The sequence below is a fragment of the Microcebus murinus genome, chromosome X, assembly GCF_040939455.1.
Source record: "Microcebus murinus isolate Inina chromosome X, M.murinus_Inina_mat1.0, whole genome shotgun sequence".
NCBI classification, from domain to species: Eukaryota; Metazoa; Chordata; class Mammalia; order Primates; family Cheirogaleidae; genus Microcebus; species Microcebus murinus.
Window position 1 is genome coordinate 32,196,108 of NC_134136.1, and position 15,837 is coordinate 32,211,944.

General features: G+C 41.8%; 1 pseudogene; it reads left to right on the forward strand.

Annotated features, from left to right (window-relative positions):
* The first annotated feature begins 2,040 nt into the window (after positions 1-2,040).
* Positions 2,041-3,047, forward strand: LOC105884190 (RAD51-associated protein 1 pseudogene; annotated as a pseudogene).
* Positions 3,048-15,837: the final 12,790 nt, after the last annotated feature.

A 15,837-nucleotide genomic window follows, 5' to 3' on the forward strand; every position in this document is an offset into this window, starting at 1 on the left:
TAAAAGGGAAGCAGAGCATAAAAATTTAGAAAACTCCCAGCCTGGCCATATGACAGAGAAGGAAAGAGTATCTTCAGAGAGGAATTCCAAGGGTGCAGCCCAGGGACCGTTGGCTAAAGAGAATAGCATGACTAAAAGGCAGCCAGGTGCCAGTAGTCAAGATGATGAAAGAGAATGCCCCAAAGCCATTTAAAAAATCTTTGAGGCCACTGCTCCCATTACCAGCCCAGAGGCCTAGGAAGACAGAATGGTTTCTGGGGAAAGGCCTGGTGCACGACTGCCCTGTGCCACCTAGGGAGGCAGCTCCCCAAATCCCAGCCCCTCTGGCTCCAGCCTTGGCTAAAATGTCCCCAGGTACTGCTCAGGCTGCCACTCTGGAGGTCCAAGCCATTAAGCCTTGGCAGCTTCCACGTGGTGTTAAGTCTGCAAGCACCCAGAATGCAAGAGCCATGGAGGCTTGCCAACTTCCACCTAGATTTCAGAGGCTGTATCAGAAAACCTGGGTGCCAGGGCAGAAGCCTGCTGCAGGGATGGAGCCACCACAGAGGGCCTCTACTAGGGCAATTGCAAGTGGAGCTGTGGGAGCAGGGCCACCACCTTCCAGACCCCAGAATGCTAGAGCCACCAGCTGCAATGCAACACTAGCTTGGAAAAGCTGCAGGCACCAAACTCCAACCTGAACTACACCCAGCAAAGCCATGGGGATGGGGCTGCCCCAGGCCTCCAAAGTCCATCCCTCAAGCCAGTATGTCCAGGATGTAGGAAATAGAGTCAAAGGAGATTATTTTAGAGCTTTAAGATTTAATGTCTACCCAGCTGGGTTTTGGACTTGCATGGGGCCTGTTACCCTTTTCTTCTGGATGCTTTCTCCCTTTTGGAATGAGAATTGTTTACCCAGTGCCTGTACAACCATTGTGAATTAGAGGTAAATAATTTGTTTTTTATTTTACAAGGTCATAGCTGGAAGGAACTTACCTTTTGAGTTGAAGCTGAAATTAGTTAAAACTTTTGAAACTATTTGGATAGAAGACTGTTATGTTGAATGTGCGGACATGAGTTTTGAGAGTGCCAGGGATGGAATGCTATGGTTTGGATATTTGTCCCCTCCAAACCTCATGTTTGATTTCCAGTGTTGGAGGTGGGGGCCTAGTGGGAAGAGTTTTGGTCACTGGGGCAGATTCCTCATAAAGAGATTAATGCAGGCATCCTCAAACTATGACCCACAGGCCACATGCAGCCCGCCAAGGACATTTATCTGGCCCACCAGGTGTTTTTGCCTCCACTGCCTGTCCTGCTTAGCAGCTGACTCATCCCCAGCCCACAGTGCGCATGTGTGGAACGTGCACTGCACTCTCCAACGGTCTGAGGGACAGTAAACTGGCCCTCTGTTTAAAAAGTTTGAGGACCCCTGGATTAATGCCTTCCTGGCAGGGTGGTGAGTTTTCACTCTATTAGTTCCTAAGAGAGCTCGTTGTTAAAGAGCCTGGTACCTGCCCCCCTCTCTTCCTTCCACTCTCACCATGTGATCTCCACACAAGCCAGCTCCATGAGGGCCTGCCACCAAGAGTAGAAGCAGCCTGAGGCCCTCACCAGAGGCAGATGCCCAATCTTAAATATTCCAACTATCTGAAACATGAGCCAAATATACCTCTTTTCTTTATAAGTTACCCAGCCTCAGGTATTCCTTTATAGCCACATTAAACAGACTGAAATAATTATATAAATATATGGCTTATTCCATTAACTCATTAGGACAGCAATGTGAAGAAAGTATGGTGAGTCCCATTTCACAGATGACCAATCTCCAGCACAAAGAGACTAAGACCCTCTCCAGATTAATGGCAGGACTGGAATGAGGTTCCACCTCTTGCCCTCCCCCACAATATAACCAGCAGCTTCCCATTTGGAAGATGATGGTTTTACACTTCCCCAGTGTGGGACCCTATGAGTACTCACTCAACAATCCCTCATGATGAAGAAGAGGATGGTGGTGCCTACAAGAACTTGAGAGCTGCAAATTTCCAGCCTTGAAGGGGGACCATGGTGCGGCCTGTGAGACATAAGAAACCAGTTAATTACTCACGGTTTGAAAAGGACTCTGACAGCGATGATGATTTTGTTTCTGCAACTATACCTTTAAACAAGAAATCCAGACCATGGGAGTTAAAACAAGACAACCCAAAACCTAACTTGAAGACTCTCCAGAGTAAGGACATCCCACTGCAAGAGACAACCCCTAAAAAAAGAATGGCTTTAGATGACAAGCTCTACCAGAGAGACTTAGAAGTTGCACTAACTTTATCAGTGAAGGAGCTGCCAACAGTCACCATTGATGTGCAGAAGTCTCAAGATAAAAGCATTGAAGGACGTGGCAGTAGTAAAACAGAAACAATGAATAAGTCTCCTCATATCTCTAATTGCAGTGTGGCCAGTGATTATTTAGATTTAGATAAAATTACTAAAGAAGATGATGTTCGTGGTGTTCAAAGGAAAAGAAAAGCAGCATCTAAAGCTGTGGTACAGGAGAGGAAGATTCTTTTGGAAGGCAGCAATAGTGACAGTGCTGATGACACTGAACCAGACTTTGCAACTGGTGAAGATTCTGAGGATGATTCTGATTTTGGTGAGGGTGGAGATAATGATGAAGACTTCACTATGAGAAAAAGTAAAGTTAAAGAAATTAAAAGGAAAGAAGTGAAGATAAAATCCCTGATAGAACAGAAACAGAAGAAATCTAAATGCAAATGTAGTGCTTTGGTGACTTCAGCAGACTCTGCTCCAGCTGCTGTCAAATCAGAATCTCAGTACTCAAAAAGGTTTCTCTTTCTTCAGAGGCCTCTAGAAAGCCATTACAAATATTCAGTCCCTCAGCTGAAAGCAAGAGACCTAAGTGGGTGCCACCAGCGGCATCTGGAAGTAGCAGCAACAATAGCGGCCCACTGACAGGAGTGTTCGTTAAGTCTCCAAATCAGAGTCTCCATCTTGGCTTGTCCAGATTAGCACGAGTTAAACCTTTGCATCTAAGTGCCACTATCAGCAGAGTGTAGTAGCAGATTGAGAGAATCAGTTTTACAAGTGTGTTTATATTTGAGGAGGGTATTGTAATATAAAGGAATCCTTTAACATGTTATATAAATGACCTGTACCCATTCTGTGATTGTGCTCTCTGGAAAGCTATTCAAGACTTCAGTAAGAGATTTGTTAATGAGGATTATTTTCTTGTGCCATTTCCTTCTGAAGAGCTATTCTATCTTCCTGTCAGTTTGACTTGGAGGAAGTCCACATCACACGCTATTCTTTTCTGGTAATGTTATATTCCTTTCTAGTTCTGTCTGGTTTATGCACCTTAACTTTAACTGTTCAGAGTTTTTGTGGCAAAAGGAAAAGTCCCCATTTCTTTCAGGAGACATTTCTGAAATCTTACAAGCTACTTAAGCTATATTGTAGTTTTATTGCAGAGATGTTTTGTATTTTAGCCAAATCGTTTTATAGTAAGAATTCAGAATTATTTTATACATTCAAATGGTTCTGTATTATGGCATATGTCTCCTACTTAAAAGTAGATGGTTATTCTATAGCAAATAGAATTTAATATCATTTTATAAAATCTTTCTTCATTGTCAAAACCTTTAATAAAAGTGGAAAAGCTTTGAAATGCTCTTTTTCTTGATACCATTGCATCTACATTTGTCTCTGATTTTCTATATTTCATGATAAAACAAGAGCTCTGCAAAGAATGGTAGCCTTTTTGTTGTAAATATAAACGGGGGGGGGGGGGACCTGTTTCTTAAGGTAATCACTTTTTGTTAAGCTTGTGCTCTGGACAGGAGCTGTCAAGCACTTAGTCATACCTATCATGATGTTAGATAAAATAACTTTTCAGGAAGCTTGGCTCTGAATTTATTGTGAATAAAAATAGTAATGAATATTTTATATTTATGATGAGAATTTCAACCAGCTCCTGATTACTTTTTAATGAAAATTTTCAAATCATGTTAACCATTAAAAAACATATAATATTTAACTCAGTTCTTCTTGTTTTATGGAAATATCTACATTAATGTGAATATGATTTAGAATTATGATTAAAGTGAGCATTTGCCTATTTAAAAAAAAAAAAAAAGAAGAGGATGGTGAAGATGAAATCCTGTCCTTTGGGCCATGAGGCCAAGCTGTGGGGTCAAATGGATTAGCAGGTCTCTAAGGTTAACTGTGGGGAGAAATAAGGGAACATGACAGGAGGTAGAACAAGGGGAAACAGGGCAATGATTGTCCTCCTTTTCCCCAACTCCTCCAAGAGAGGAGAGCAAAAGCTAGCAGGTCCTTCAAGAGCCACCTCTGCTGCTCTCTCAATCTTTGCCCCGTTCCCACCCCTTAATTTCCACCCTTTGTGACTGTACAGGACATAGACAGAAGGCAAGAATTTGGGGTTCCTTGAGAGGGGACAGAAAGATGGGAGGTGCCCAATGACGAGAATGGTGGATCAGGAAGCAAGGCACTGAAATGCTGGCTCATCCACCGAGTGCTTCATGTTCACTTGCTTCTATGTGTCCCTTGCCATCACTGCCAGACAGCAAGGAGTGCACACATGATAGAAATATCTATTTTCCAAGTGAGGCTAAGAGAGTGAAGTGACTTACGCATGAGACAAGAGTATCCCAGAGTTGCTGGCTTGCGTCTGGCACCATATTATATCTTGTCGGGCAGATATAGTACGAGGCTTTCATTTTGCCCCTCAAGAGCGCAAAGGAAATACGCTTCTCGCACATAAAGTGGGGTGGGGCGGGGGTGGCAGGGAGGAATAAGAGGTCAGGAAAACCAAGGAAACAGGAAGAAATGGGGTGGGTGGTGACTTCATTCTCTTACCTCAAACTCCATCATTGAGTCCATGACTCAGTTGACTGGAAATGGTAGAACTGCCTTCTTTCCTTCCCCCAGCCCCATCAGGGCATTCATCCACTATGTAGAAATGGGCCTGACTCACCGGGAAATTCCTGCCAGTGTTTACCTTCTCTCGACATACTCTCTAGGAGAATGGAAAGTATTTACTGTACGCTGGAGAAACTTGACAAGACACCACCTTAACCAAGTGATGAAGGTTAACATCACCAGTCATGTCCATGTCACGTAGGCATCATGTATGCCCCAGATATGACGTGACAAGAAGGGCACTTCCACTCAGGGGTATTCTTTCTTAAAACCCATAACCATCGTCTAATCACAAGAAAAACAACAGACTAAGTCTGTATTCCTCAAGTATGTAAGGGTTGGCCGGCCACGGTGGCTCACGCCTGTAATCCTAGTGCTCTGGGAGGCCAAGGCAGGCGGATTGCTCGAGGTCAGGAGTTCGAAACCAGCCTGAGCAAGAGCGAGACCCCATCTCTACTATAAATAGAAAGAAATTCATTGGCCAACTAATATATATAGAAAAAATTAGTGGGGCATGGTGGTGCATGCCTGTAGTCCCAGCTACTCGGGAGGCTGAGGCAGGAGGATTGCTTGAGCCCAGGAGTTTGAGGTTGCTGTGAGCTAGGCTGATGCCACGGCACTCACTCTAGCCTGGGCAACAAAGTGAGAATCTGTCTCAAAAAAAAAAAAAAAAAGGAATGTAAGGGTTATGAAAGTCATTTGGCAGTTCCTCAAATAGATAAACAGGGAATTACCATAGGATCCAGTAATTCCACTTTTAGGCACATACCCAAGAGAAATGAAAGCATGTCTACATAAAAACTGGTACATAAATATATGCAGCAGCATCATTCATAATAGACAAAAAATGGAAATCATCCAAATGACTATCAACAGATGAATAGATGAACAAAAATGTGATATATCCATACAATAGAATATTATTCAGCCATAGAAATGAGTGAATTCTGATACAGGCTATAATATATTAATCCACAAACCTTGAAAAATGATGCTAAAACAGGGAAGCCAGATGCAAAAGACCAAATATTGTATGATTCCATTTACATGAAATGTCCAGAAAAAGCAAATCTAGATCACAAAATTTATCTGCATTTGCTGAGGCCAGGGGTGTGTGCCAGTTTAACTACATTTGAGCACAGTAGGATTTCTTAGAGTGACTGAATCATCTAAAACTTGATTGTGGATGGTTGTAACATTCTATACATGTACTAAAAAACATCACATCGTACCCTTAAAATTCATAATTTTTATGTCTGTAAATTATATTGGAAGAAATTCATTTTAAATACGACATTGGCTTGGTTTTTTGTTGTACCACAGGAATGACCAAAGTTTTTCATACAAAGCCTCTGATGCACATGTTTTATATAAACATGTATGTAAAACTGTGGCTATATCCCAGCCACGATGTCTCTATGTCCTGTGTTCCTCCAATGACCTTTCCCCCCACCCCACATGCTACCTGAAGTCTGATTCACATCTGATCACTTCTATATCCTCCAATTATGGCAATGGCTTGAGAGTGGGCCCATGACAGAGTCCAGGGCCTGCCCGCTGTGACTTCACTCCTCTCTAGACTTTTTCACATGATTCCACTTTGGGGAGACTAACTGGCACTACCTCTCTGGATGTCAGTATGATAATACTTATCAAAGGGCTACATAGGTACATACCACTTACACCAATAATTTCTTTTGTACAAATTCATCTTCAGGACATAGTGAAGGATGTGGATAAGGATCTGGTTATAAGGATTGCCATCCTGATAACTCCCTTCCTTCATTCCTGGGCCTAAATTTAGGAAGGGAAACAAAAAGGTATAAAAAAACCACGAAGAGGAAGAAGGAAGCAGAGGGCAATATGGTTGTCAGCACACACACACAAACACACATTCACACATTCATACATTAACCAGGTTCTGTTATCCCAGTACTAGAATTCTCCAAAGACAGTGGCTGGGCTCCAAGAGGACACATTCGGCTTACCAAGTGCTAACGGCCATAGGAACTGTGCCCTTCAGCAGGGTACAGACCTTTAAAAGCTGCCATCCACACAATGTAGATAATAGGGAATATCAGCCGGGCGCGGTGGCTCACGCCTGTAATCCTAGCACTCTGGGAGGCCGAGGCGGGCGGATTGCTCAAGGTCAGGAGTTCAAAACCAGCCTGAGCGAGACCCCGTCTCTACCATAAAAATATAAAGAAATTAATTGGCCAACTAATATATATATATATATAAATCAGCCGGGCATGGTGGCGCATGCCTGTAGTCCCAGCTACTCGGGAGGCTGAGGCAGGAGGATCGCTTGAGCCCAGGAGTTTGAGGTTGCTGTGAGCTAGGCTGACGCCACGGCACTCACTCTAGCCTAGGCAACAAAGCGAGACTCTGTCTCAAAAAAAAAAAAAAAATAGGGAATATCAGAACACTCTGAATAACGTGGGGTTGTTAAAATTAATTATGTCACATCCATAGGATGGAATTACAGGAGGCAGTAAAAATAAGTTATAATGAAGACAATAATGAGAAATGATCTGTTGCCTAACCTATTATAGCCACAATGAACATTATTTCCAACTTGGAGACAAAGACACTGTGGTACCATATTGTTAGGAATATACATTAGTAATAATATTCTCAATGTATTGTGTTAATATAAAATTTTATAGGTTTCATGGTTTTGAAAGCATTTTTTGAGCAACACCATAAGGAAATGCTTACAAATGTATCTGCACATATATGAGCAAAGGTGTTATGTTTGCTATTGTTGATAATAAAATGTGGTAAAGGAGCTAAGTTTGTGTCACAAGGTGAAATAAATTTGGCAGCATCCATATGATGAAACATCAACTTCATGTGAAAAAAATCCAACTAAAATTGTGTTGTAATTTAAAACGTTATCATAGAAATGTATCTACATAGAAAAATGGTCATCATAAGGGCAAAAGCAAGTTGCAAAGACCATAAGTGGCCTGGATCCATTTTTGCTCATATGGGTCTGTAGCTGTTTACTGAGAAGACTCAAAACGTAAACATAAAAATGTTTTCTTCCTTTTACATAAAGCTTTCTCTTCAGCATACTGAGCATCTGCACTTTCTGCTTGGAGGCCATCAATACCCCTTTAGCCCGGAAATGCCCCATTTTCCACCCATACTTCCAGAAAGCTCCATAGAGTAGGCTTTTACCAAACAGCTCCCTCCCAGCCCCCAGCTCAGTGACGTTTAAGCTGCAGTTCCAGTTTTTGCCACGGGGGGGCACCAACATATCGCCATCACCAAAGTTCTCTACAAAGATGTTTACGCAATGAGCAAAAAGATATATCCTACCCTAAAACCAAGCCTAGGAACCTATGTACAGAATGATTCAAATTCTGTCAGAAAAAAACCTGATAAGTGTAAAGGAACGCTGTAAAAACACATACTCCAGGGCATCCATATGATGAAATACAGGTATCATGAGCAGCCCTTGGCAGTCCTTAGCAGGCTGACGTAGAGCAACCCTGGGCAGGTGGGAGGTGACTGGGAGAGGATGTGGACACCGGCGAGAGGTCTGTGCAGCTGTGTCCATAGTGTCCTGAAGAGAGGATGACTGACAGGGGATGGGAAAAGGTCTGGGAAGCCTGTACAGGGGTGGGTAATGGAGGGTGAAAGCCCTGCTCTCTGGGAGAGACCCCTCTACAGTGTGGACACCTCAACCCACACTGATGAGGAAAGAGATAGATGAGTGAATGCGGTGTAGATTTGGGGTAAATAGCAAAGGGAAATACTTTAATACACATAAGAATTTTCCAAAGAAAACTGTTATCACAGTAAACCATTACAAGACATTTGTTACTCTTTGAAAAATGTACTCCTCTTCGTGGAAAGAAAGGAGGGGAGGGGAGGGGAGGGGAGGGGAGGGGAGGAAAGGAAAGGAAAATGGAGTTGGAGATCATCATTTGCTTACAACCCAGGATTGCAGCTCTAAGAGTCTCAGAACAGGGGGCTCAGCAAGGGGGAAAAAGGAATTGAGGTTTGGAACTTGGTTGAAAGGCATCAGCCAGGGTTTCTAATGGTAGCAATCTTTCTGTATCTTTCATTTTCTGGATATCTAAAGGAAGATTGGTTCTAGGCCACCACTGAACTGAAGGTAAAACAGCACCTGTGAGTGTGTATTTTGGGTGACAGCTAGAGGAGACAACACAGAAACACACACACAGATACACAGTCAATTCATCTACTTTGTTTAAAAAATTGAATACAATTAATGTTTTACAAATTAATGAATACATATACACATGACCTTTGTCAATCTCTTCAGAAGTATTTTTTGTTCAATTTTTATTAAGATACTCTTCTCTTTAACATAACATTTCAAAGAATATACAAAATTATATTCATAAATTGAAATTATCCTACATCTCTCACTGGCCCAACTCCTACCCCTTGGCCCCAAGGGGTCTGTCATCCATAGAATGGTGCATGTAAAGTTTTTGGCGGTGGCAAAAAGAAAAGACAGAGAGAGAGTGGGGCCAAACAATGTGGCTTTATTGAGCGCTCCTGGGGGAAGTTCACGGGTCCCAAGAGAGGGGGGCCTGAGAAGTCACATCCATTTAGAGGGGGTTAGAGCTTTTATACTGTTTGAGGTGAACCAGAGACTTTTGGAGGGAAGAGCTGGGGATTTTCCACTGTGACCTTTGGCAGTTATTGAGAAACAGGAGAGGCTGGTGGTATTTGCGGAATCCAGGAACCGAAAACTTTCTTATCCAGGTGGACATCCGGGTATGGTTGTTCTAAGCGCAGCCTGGCAGTTGTTTTTGGTGGGTCTGGTCTCGTGAGCCTTTTCTTTTTGATCTAGGGAGGGGAGGGGGCCGGCTACCAGCCTTACATCACACTCTCCAGATGTGGCCCTGTAGGTGAGCTGAACACTAACATGTTCACCTACATAGTCTATTCCAAAAAGTGAAATCACGGTCTTCATCTTTTGCCTCTTGTTTCCACTTATTATAAATTATCATGATTTTTAAATATTTGCATCTTAGTTCTTGTGGGTTTTGTGTATTTTAACATATTTATTGTTTGTGTATATATTTATCTGAATTCTTAGTTGAAATAGTTACCAATTGTTTCGTTACCAAGTATGTCTCATAATTCATGGATACTAACCCAAAATCTGATGTTATTTTCAAATTTTTTCTCTCTTCTTTTAATACAATTCTTAGTGAGTTTTTCTTTTCATTTGCAAAGATGGAAATTTTTTAAAATTTCGTTTTGTTTTAAATTTCCATAATGTGATTTAAAAATGATACAGGTCATAATTTCAAAAGAAAAAAAAAACATTGAAAAACACCACTGTCAACCTGGAGGGAGATTAGAGCATTCAGAACCCTGGAGGCACCAAGGAAAAATAATAAAACTTTAGAGTATTCCAGAGTTAGAAGCTGATCAGGAGATAACAAAGGTATCTCCCTGATTTACATAAACTCCCCCAAAGGTAGCAGCCTGATCTGATCAATGGTCATAAGATGGGGTGTTTATGTTTACACTAGGTCATTTGTACATTTGTTTACAGTAGGTCAGTACATGTGACTTTCCTTCCCTCTGGCTCACCTGACCCAAGGCCAAAACCTGAGCTTCTGCCTGAGCCCACTCACCGCTTCAGGGGGCAGCCCACTTATGGGACCATACACCCAGGATTCTTGGTACAAAGGGTGGGATTTCATCTCTTCTGTCATCTTCATCACCCAGAGGGGTGTTGAGTGAGGCCTGTGGGGCCACAATAGCAGGGGAGTGTGATCTGACCATTCCTCAAGCCCTGGAAGCCCATCTTCTAAAGGGGAGGCTGCTGAGGGTCCCCTATGGAGGGCGAGGGCTGGAACCTCATTGCAATCCTGCCACTTATCTGGGGAGGTGACTTAGGCTCTGTGAGCCTGAGCTTGGTCATCTGTGAAGTGGGACTGACCACACCATCCTTACAGAGCTGCCCAGAAGGTCAATGAGAAAATCCGTATAGACTATAAGGCATGGAGTGGGACTTCAATGGCCCCTTGATATATTCAGACACCGCAGCAAAGGCTGGCTGAGCATCAGGACTAAAGAAGCATTGTGAAAAGTCATTTCTCATTGTTTCTCCTCATGAGAACACAGACATTTAGAGGAAGGAAGCAAATATCTCTGATATGCCTTGAATTCAAAGTTTTATAGCCAGAAGGTTCTTCACATTCTTTGGTGTTTCATAATCTCATAAAAGCAGTTTCACATCATGCCTCTTGAGCAACCCCAATCCAGTTCTCAATGCTAGGAAAACTTGCATGTCTGTGAACTCACCTGTTGAGTTCAGATATAGATCACACCATGGAAGCACAGTGTGGTATTTACCTAAGGACTGTTCCTCACTGCTCTGTGTATTAATATATTTATAGGAAAATTCTAGACCTATCCAGTCACCAGTGCAGGGGTCCTTAGATTTTATCCAGCCACATCATACCAGGATATCAGCAATCTGCTGCCTCCCTAAGAGACAAAAACCTAACAGTTACTAGTATTTCTTTCACACAATTTTCCAGCTTTTATTCACTAATAACTAAATATATATTGAGCCCCATACCTCTACTATTCCATTGGAGATGTCTCATTAAATCCATAGTAGAAGGGAAATGAATATATGAGCAACTGCAAGGTTAAATCTGAGATGAGATGGCTTCTTTGTATTAACTTTCAAACATGTTCAAGTTTCAGGGAATTGAAGATTTTTTAAAAATCCCTCTTGCACCCCTTATTATCCACTCAGTGACAGTATCTCCCATTCTCTTCTTCTCTCTTTCTCTCCTTCACCCTTCAAAGTACCAAAAAGAGTTTCCTATATTCCCTATTAACTTTCTTCACTTCCTTGATTCCTTATGCCACTACCCGGATTTGGTCCCATGAATGCAGAGAATGTGCTCTCTAAGGTCACAAACCACTTTTTTGTTACTAGGTCCAGTGTTGTGTAAATATATTAAAATACCGAGGATTATTTTTGACCTTCTAAAATACGCATGCCTGTACAAACTGCTTCTTTCATTAACAGCAATTTTTGACAGTTTCCCAGGCTCTAGAGTTTGGTACAGTGGGTAAATCCAAAGTGTCCTACTCCCTAACGTGCAGTCTTGGGCAAAGTCCTTATTCTCTCTGCCCCTCAGTTTTTTCATCTACAAAATATGGGTTAGCTACAATACCTATCTTGTAAGGAGGCTGTGAGCATAAATGGCTTAATACATACAAAAGTATTTGGTAGATAAGGAAAAATTTAGTGAATTTTTAAATTTCTTTTTATGTGTCATCACTGATATTACTACGCTTATAGCCATAATAATATAAGATACAGACTGATGTTTATTTACAATCAGTGACACATTAGATATGCTGTTAGTGAGTGCCTTAGTTACCTAGATTACCACAAACTTCATGGCTTAAAACAATAGAAATTTAGTCTCTTACAGTTCTGGAGACCAGAAGTCTGATATGAAGGTGTTAACAGGGTCACACTCCCTCTGAAAGTTTAAGGAGGGAATCCTTCCTTGCCTCTTCCATCTTCTAGTGGAAGCTCATAGCTTTTCTTGGTTTGTGGAAGCATAGCTCCAATCTCTGCCTCCCCTTCACGTCTTCCACGTCTATCCACATCTTCCCTGTGCGTGTCAATTTTCCCTGTCCTTTCTGTTATAGGGATACCGAATCATTGGATTAACAACCTACACTAAATCCAGAATAAGGATCTCATCTTGAGATCCTAAATTTCATGTGCACTGACTCTATTTCCAAATAATGTCACATTCACAGGTACTATAGGCTAAGGCTTAGGCATATCTTGTTGGGGGCTATTATTCAATCTACTATACTGATACGAGCAGGTAAAAAAACTAAAATGAGATCTTTTGTTTATGAATATATAAATGTATCTATATATGCATAAGTATATAAATTCCTATATAAGAAAACTTCCAGAAGAATATACTACAGATGAAAACATTAGCAGGTCTTATCTTTGGGTGTTATGTGAGGGGAATTGTTATCTTATTTCATGTCTTATATTTTCTCTTTTTACCTATAATAAGTACTTATTGCTCTTATAAACAAAATAAAATCACTGGAAAACATAACTATTCTCTGTCTCATCTATAGGAAAGCCACTTACTTCGTACTGGGAGTATCCCTGAGCCACAGGAAAGGAGACTAAACCCTGGCAGCCCCTTCCACAATATTCCAGGATACATTTTCCCAAATTTCAAACCACATTCATTGTTTTCAATATTTTAAATCTCTGCCTAGTCAACTGGAAAAAAACACAATATCTCAGTTTCATTTATTTTGCTTTGCCCTAATACACGGTAGGGTTGTTCTTCTTTTTTTTTTTTTTTGAGACAGAGTCTCGCTTTCTTGCCTAGGCTAGAGTGAGTGCCGTGGCGTCAGCCTAGCTCACAGCAACCTCAAACTCCTGGGCTCAAGCGATCCTCCTGCCTCAGCCTCCCGAGTAGCTGGGACTACAGGCATGCGCCACCATGCCCGGCTGATTTTTATATTATATATATTAGTTGGCCAATTAATTTCTTTCTATTTTTATGGTAGAGACGGGGTCTTGCTCAGGCTGGTTTTGAACTCCTGACCTTGAGCAATCCACCCGCCTCGGCCTCCCAGAGTGCTAGGATTACAGGCGTGAGCCACCGCGCCCGGCCTGGGTTGTTCTTCTCATATGAGAGGCAGTGGCATAACTGGCTAGATGTAGGGGCTCTGAAGCCATACAGCCTGTACATTCAAATGTAAGCCTCACCACTTGCTAGCCCTGTCCTCGCTGTGCTTCAGTCCCCTTATGTTTAAAGTTGAGCAGCAGTAGCTCCTTCTCATTGAATGTGATGAGGATTTAATGATTAAGTATATGTTGAGCCCTTACATTGGTATCAGGCACTGAGGAAGTCACAATAAACATTAGCCTTTTTTATTATCCTTTTTATTATTAATATAATACCTAGGCCGGGCACGGTGGCTCAACCTGTAATCCAAGCACTTTGGGAGGCCGAGGTGGGTAGATCACTCAAAGTCAGGAGTTCGAAACCAGCCTGAGCAAGAGCGAGATCCTGTCTCTACTAAAAATAGAAAGAAATTAGCTGGCTAACTAAACATATAGAGAAAAAATTAGCCGGGCATGGTGGTATATACCTGTAGTCCCAGCTACTCAGGAGGCTGAGGCAGGAGGATTGTTTGAGCCCAGGAGTTTGAGGTTGCTGTGAGCTAGGCTGATGCCACGGCACTCACTCTAGCCTGGGCAACAGAGTGAGACTCTGTCTCAGAAAAAAAATTATATATATATATATATATGATTAGCCGGGCATGGTGGCGCATGCCTATAGTCCCAGCTACTCGGGAGGCTGAGGCAGGAGGTTGCTGCGAGCTAGGCTGATGCCACGGCACTCTAGCCAGGGCAACAGAGCGAGACTCTGTCTCAAAAGATATATATATATACACACACACACATAATATCTAAATAGATCATTACTGTTTATATTGAAGATAGATGCAAAAACCCCCAACAAAATACTAGCAAACCAAATTCAACAGCACATTAAAAGGATCCTTCACCACGATCAAGTAGGATTCATATCTGGCATGCAAGAGTGGTTCAATATATCATGTATTTCACTTATCAATGTACACATATAATAGAGTATTATCCAGCCATAAACAAGAAGGAGATCCTGCCATTCATGTTGTTACATGAATCAACCCAGAGGGCAATATGCTAAATGAAATAAAAGCAGATCAGAAAAGCAAATACTGATCTCACTTATATGTGGATTTAAAAAAGTTGAACTCATAGAAAAAGAGTAGAACGACAGTTGCCAGGGGCTGGGGGTGACGGAAATAAGAAGGTTGTAATCAAAGGGCACAAACTTTCACTTTTAATATGAACGAGTTCTGGGAATCTAATATACAGCATGGGTGGTAATAGATGTTTTAATTTATTTAATTGTGATAATCATTATACACTGTATAGGTATTTCTTTTTTTTTTTTTTTTTTTAAGAGACGGGGTCTCGCTATGTTGCCCAGGCTGGAGTGCAGTGGCTATTCACAGGCGCGATCCCACTACTGATCAGCACGGGAGTTTTGACCTGCTCCGTTTCCAACCTGGGCCGGTTCACCCCTCCTTAGGCAACCTGGTGGTCCCCCGCTCCCGGGAGGTCACCATATTGATGCCGAACTTAGTGCGGACACCCGATCGGCATAGCGCACTACAGCCCAGAACTCCTGGACTCAAGCGATCCTCCTGCCTCAGCCTCCCGGGTAGCTGGGACTACAGGCGCGCGCCACCGCGTCCGGCTGTATAGGTATTTCAAATCATCAAGTTGTACAGCTTGAATATATATAATCTTTGTCAATTAACTATTTTTTAAAAAATAAAGTTTAATAATCTTATCACTGCTTGGTGTTACCTTTCCAAGTATTCTCTCTATTACGTTAATATCAGAGGCATTACAATGACAGAATGGAGGCAAGTAGGTATGGAGAACTAACATTTGTTGAGGGCCTACTACATGCCACATGTGGTAGGTTATTATTTTCAGACTTTTACTCTTCAAATCCTCAAAGCAATGCTCTGAGGTCAACATCATTACTTCCTTTCTACAGATGGGGAAACAGGCGCAGAGAGCAAAAGCAATTCTAAGGAGGCATCAAATGGATACTAGGGTCAACTTGAGGGGCTTCCACTGGCCAATTCTGGGACAATTTGAGCATCAAAATAAATAATTATAATAACAAATGGTAACTCTTTGAGCAAAATAGGAATTTATGGATCATATGAATATAAATAAATATAGCTCTAACAGTCAAACATCAACTAATAAATCTAGAAGAAATGACGGAATTATAAAAGCAACCCTTGACAACTACCATA